The sequence below is a fragment of the Oncorhynchus masou genome, chromosome 30, assembly GCF_036934945.1.
Source record: "Oncorhynchus masou masou isolate Uvic2021 chromosome 30, UVic_Omas_1.1, whole genome shotgun sequence".
In the NCBI taxonomy this organism is placed as follows: Eukaryota; Metazoa; Chordata; class Actinopteri; order Salmoniformes; family Salmonidae; genus Oncorhynchus; species Oncorhynchus masou.
In genome coordinates, this window is record NC_088241.1 from 36,222,233 (window position 1) to 36,228,232 (window position 6,000).

Genomic DNA, 6,000 nt, shown 5'->3' on the forward strand with positions numbered 1-6,000 from the left:
TCTTTGGATAACTCCATGTCTAGCTAGCTACTATTTGTAACTGTGACGTGTGTGTCAGCCTGTCAGTCACTGTCTGTTCTCGTGCAGCTGTCATTTATACGTGCCTTCAAAATAAATGTCCCACAAGCGGCGGGAGTTAAATTAAATCATTACACAATGGTGAGTAGTCATTGGGCTTATAATTTGAATAACAAATACGTTTTTCAAAACTTTACTATTGCGAATTCTTTATGTGATCTGAGCATGATTCCGTGGGCCGCATTGAATCAGGTCGAGGGCCCCGGGGGGCCGGCCTTTGCCCAGGCCTGGTGTAATGGAATGTTTAGCCTTTTTGACAATCTTATGTAGGTGTCACAACCAGCCATAAAATAACACAATATATGTCACAACATGTCTAAATATCTGTCATGACAGTATTATGACCATATTTTCACATGGTTATGATGCTGGGTGTCAGGGTAAAGCTTTACCAAGGTTTCTTATTGGATAAATTCAGGTAGTCCATTCTCTTTTGTTTTGGTGGCTAGTCAATATGACCCAAAGTAAGACCATGTGGATCCTGGGTATTTGTGTTCTTTCGAGGATACATGCATACGAGAAAAATCTTTAACCACTAGACAGGGAAACCTAGTGGTTAGAGGGTTGGACTAGTAACCGAAAGGTTTCAAGTTCATTTCCCCGAGCTGACAAGGTACAAATCTGGGGTTCTGCCCCTGGACAGGCAGTTCACCCACTGTTCCTAGGCCATCATTGAAAATAAGAATTTGTTCTTAAACTGACTTGCCTAGTTAAATAAAGGTAAAATAAAAAAATGTGTTGCCTGCACAATCCAAAAGGCATGGAATCAAATGACCCTTCCAAGATTGACTTTGTCAAAGTAGTGAACCGATCACCATTGCATGCATACCTTTGTTCTGGTGGTTTTGGAAATGCTGCACCAGCCTTTTATAGTATAGATGGGTTGGTTGTTTAGCAACAACGGACGTTTGCGCAACTATGGGGTGAAACAGACAGGGTTGGCTTAAACTGTTGACCGTATGTAAACTATATTTAGTCTCCAAATGTTTACTGAAAACACAATACACACTGACCACCTGTCTCTGAAATACATCGTTACAGTTGTTGGTTTGCTAGCTACTGAATTTGAGTGATATTAGCATAGAAATGACATCAATCAAGACAAGACATGGTATTTTACCAGGTAAGTTGACTGAGAACACATTCTCATTTACAGCAACAGCCCGGGGAATAGTTACAGGGGCGAGGAGATGAATGAGCCAATTGTAAACTGGGGATGATTAGGTGGCATAAAGGCCAGATTGGGAATTTAGCCAGAACACAGGGCTAAACATCCCTCATCTTATAATAAGTGCCATGGAATCTTTAGTGACCAGAGAGAGACAGCTCACCCGTTTAACATTGCATCCGAAAGACGGCAACCTGCACAGGGCAATGTCCCTAATCACTGCCCTGGGGCATTGGGATATATGTTTTTAGACCAGAGAAAAGGGTGACTCCTACTGGCCCTTCTGATTAAAAAGCATGATCATTACACAGGTGCACCTTGTGCTGGGGACAATAAAAAGCAACTCTAATATGTGCATTTTTGCCACACAACTCAATGACACAGATTTGAGGGAGCGTGCAATTGGCATGCTGACTGCAGGAATGTCCACCAGAGCTGTTGCCAGAGAATGAATGTTATTTCTCTGTCATAAGCCACCTCCAAACGTTGTATTAGAGAATTTTGCAGTACGTCCAACCGGCCTCACAACCACAGACCACCTGTAACCACGCCAGACCAGGACCTCCAAATCCGGCTTCTTCACATGCAGGGGGTGCTGAGAAGTATTTCTGATACTGATTGGCTGGGTCTGGCTACCCAGTGGGTCAGCCTGGCTCCCAAGTGGGTGGGCCTATGCCCTTTCAGGCACACCCATGGCTGCGCCCCTGCCCAGTCATGTGAAATCCATAGATTAGGGCCTTTGACTGATTTCCTTATATGAACTGTAACTCAGCAGAATCTTTGCAATTGTTGCATGTTACATTTATATTTTTGTTCATTATTTGTAAATCTGCCTCATTATATTATAAGTGAAAACATGTGCAGCCTGCATTTCAATAAACACATATAGGATAGCGTATGATGATGGCATTAAGTTTTTTAATGCTGATACATTTCCGTACACGTGACATAACATCAACAGTGCAATAATATTAATTACAAAATGTATATCTGCTTAATATGTTATTTGATTGTTATTACATTTACATAGGGAAACATTCATTTATGTACAGATGTTCATTTGAATTGTTTTATACTTATGTATGGACTATTGCTGCGATCACGTGCTAGTTGGAACTCGGAAACTCTGAATTTTCTGACTTGTTAACTGATTGTAGCTATACACTTGTCGTGTTCAACCAGTTAGCATGTCAGAAATATTATAGTTTTCTAGTTCCGACTAGCACGTGAACACAGCATACATCACAAGCCTCCGCCTCTCAGAATTGCCAGGATTGGTTGAAAGTCTTTAGTTTGGCAATTACCCACAATCCAACATTCTTTACCACTTCCCGTAATCTCCCTGTAATGTCAGGGTTTTGATATGTTAATATAATAATCATAAATAACTTAATCATTTGACCGATATTTGAATGAATTCTAATAAAAAGGTGAAATAAAATATAAAGAGCAACACAACTTATATTAAATTACCTTAAAACATAATGGGCAAAAAAGGTACAGTGGGGCAAAAAAAGTATTTAGTAAGCCACTAATTGTGCAAGGTCTCCCACTTACAAAGATGAGAGAGGCCTGTAATTTTCATCATAGGTACACTTCAACTATGACAGACAAAATTACATTGTAGGATTTTTAATGAATTTATTTGCAAATTATGATGGAAAATAAGTATTTGGTCAATAACAAAAGTTTATCTCAATACTTTATTATATACCCTTTGTTGGCAATGACAGAGGTCAAACATTTTCTGTAAATCTTCACGAGGTTTTCACACACTGTTGCTGGCCCATTCCTCCATGCAGATCTCCTCTAGAGCAGTGATGTTTTGGGGCTGTTGCTGGGCTGTTGCTGGTCAACACGGACTTTCAACTCCCTCTAAAGATTTTCTATGGGGTTGAGATCTGGAGACTGGCTAGGCCACTCCAGGACCTTGAAATGCATCTTACGAAGCCACTCCTTCGTTGCCCGGGCGGTGTGTTCGGGATCATTGTCATGCTGAAAGACCCAGCCACGTTTCATCTTCAATGCCCTTGCTGATGGAAGGAGGTTTTCACTCAAAATCTCACGAAACATGGCCCCATTCATTCTTTCCTTTACATGGATCAGTCGTCCTGGTCCCTTTGCAGAAAAACAGCCCCAAAGCATGATGTTTCCACCCCCATGCTTCACAGTAGGTATGGTGTTCTTTGGATGCAATTCAGCATTCTTTGTCCTCCAAACACGACGAGTTGAGTTTTTACCAAAAAGTTCTATTTTGGTTTCATCTGACCAAATGACATTCTCGCAATCTTCTTCTGGATCATCCAAATGCTCTTTAGCAAACTTTAGGCTTTGTTACTTTGGTCCCTGCTCTCTGCAGGTCATTCACTTGGTCCCCCCGTGTGGTTCTGGGATTTTTGCTCACCGTTCTTGTGATCATTTTGACCCCGCGGGGTGAGATCTTGCGTGGAACCCCAGATCGAGGGAGATTATCAGTGGTCTTGTATGTCTTCCATTTCCTAATAATTGCTCCCACAGTTGATTTCTTCAAACCAAGCTGCTTACCTATTGCAGATTCAGTCTTCCCAGCCTGGTGCAGGTCTACAATTTTGTTTCTGGTGTCCTTTGACAGCTCTTCGGTCTTGGCCATAGTGGAGTTTGGAGTGTGAGTGTTTGAGGTTGTGGACAGGTGTCTTTTATACTGATAACAAGTTCAAACAGGTGCCATTAATACAGGTAACGAGTGGAGGACAGAGGAGCCTCTTAAAGAAGAAGTTACAGGTCTGTGAGAGCCAGAAATCTTGCTTGTTTGTAGGTGACCAAATACTTATTTTCCACCATAATTTGCAAATAAATTCATTAAAAATCCTACAATGTGATTTTCTGGATTTGTTTTCTCATTTTGTCTGTCATAGTTGAAGTGTACCTATGATGAAAATTACAGGCCTCTCTCATCTTTTTAAGTGGGAGAACTTGCACAATTGGTGGCTGACTAAATACTTTTTTGCCCCACTGTATAGACTTATTGTAACCTTTTGAATATTGTCTAATTAATTGAAAATCATACCGAACAGTTAATTCATCACGATTTCCATCACAAACAAATGAGACTTTTCAGTCATGAACATGTTTCTCTTATACATTTACCAGTTTATTAGGTACACCACCCAGTTCACGAAAATGGATCGCTCCTACAGACAGGGAGAAACGTGGCCGTGGCTTGTTATATAATCCAGGCAGACAGCCATTGAGGCATTCCGCTACTGTTGGATTGAACGTTAGAATGGGCAAAACGAGTGACCTCAGCAATTTTGAGTGTGGTGTGATCGTCGGTGCCAGGCGCCGACGATCACACATCTCAGAAATGGCCACTCTCCTGGGCTTTTCACGCATGACAGTGTATATGGTTCACTGAGAATGGTGCAACACACCGAAAACATCCAGTCGGCGGCAGTCCTGTGGGCGAACAGGTGGTTGATGAGAGAGATGGAGGGAGAATGCCAAGAATCGAGCAAGCTTACAGGCGTGCCACAAACAGACAAATAACGACACAATACAACAGTGGTGTGGACAACTCGTCAATCCTTGTCACGGATGAGCTATTGCAGCAGACTACCACACCGGGTTCCACTCCTATCAGCTAAAAACAAGAAGAGGTGGCTCTAGTGAGCACATGATCACCAACACTGGACAATTGAGGAGTGGAAAAACCTTGCCTGGAACAATACAGGGAGTTCAGTTTACATGAGTGGCCTGCGTAGTCCCCAGACCTCAACCCAATAAAGCATCTTTGGGAAGAGATGGAATGGGCTGTTCGCGGCATGAATATATTGCCGTGATGCCATCGAATCAGCAGGGACCAACATCCCGTTTCCGATGCCTTGAAGAATGCAGGCTGGTCTGGAGGCAAAGGGGGGTTCCGACCCACTAGTAGATGGGTGTACCTAATAAACTGTTCCGGTGAGTGTATATGGCTAGCAGGGACTTTCCCTCATGTCAAAGCAGTTTCAATAGAGTTTACAAACACCCACAAACAGTCTTTGAAAGCAAATTTGTTCAAGATTGTCTCACTCATACAAGTAATTGATAAAAAAAATACTTCATATAAAGAAATTGCAAAGTGATTGGGTTTGCAGAGAGTTTGTAATGGTGTATTTTGACAAGTGAAGTTGATCTAAACCATTAAACCACAGAACTCTTGTAATGTTCAAGGGATTGTTTCCCAAAAGGCACCCTATTCCCTATTAAGTGCACTACTTTTGACCAGAGCCTTATGGGCCCTGGTCAAAAGTAGTGCACTTAATGTACTATATTGGGAATCGGGTGCCATTTTGGGACGTATACCTGTTGACTGGGTTTATTTACAGTATGAGACAAAGCCTTTTCATGGATTACACACAATCCCACACACACACACACAATCCCACGCACGCACGCACACGCACACACACACACACACACACACACACACACACACACACACACACACACACACACACACACACACACACACACACACACACACACACACACACACACACACGTGCTTTATTCTTCTTCCCCTGAGGCTGATTTGTGCTTGACTATCACAATATAAATTAAGGCTGATTACTGACACAGAATAAAAGGTGTCTTTCATCCCAAAAAGAAAACCATATAAGAAGGAGAATCAGAAACACAGCATAAGGGCCTTGTCAGTGCATAATAATAATGATAACAAACGTGAATACTTTTTTTCTGGGGATTAATAAATAAACAGTGGACATAAAACACCA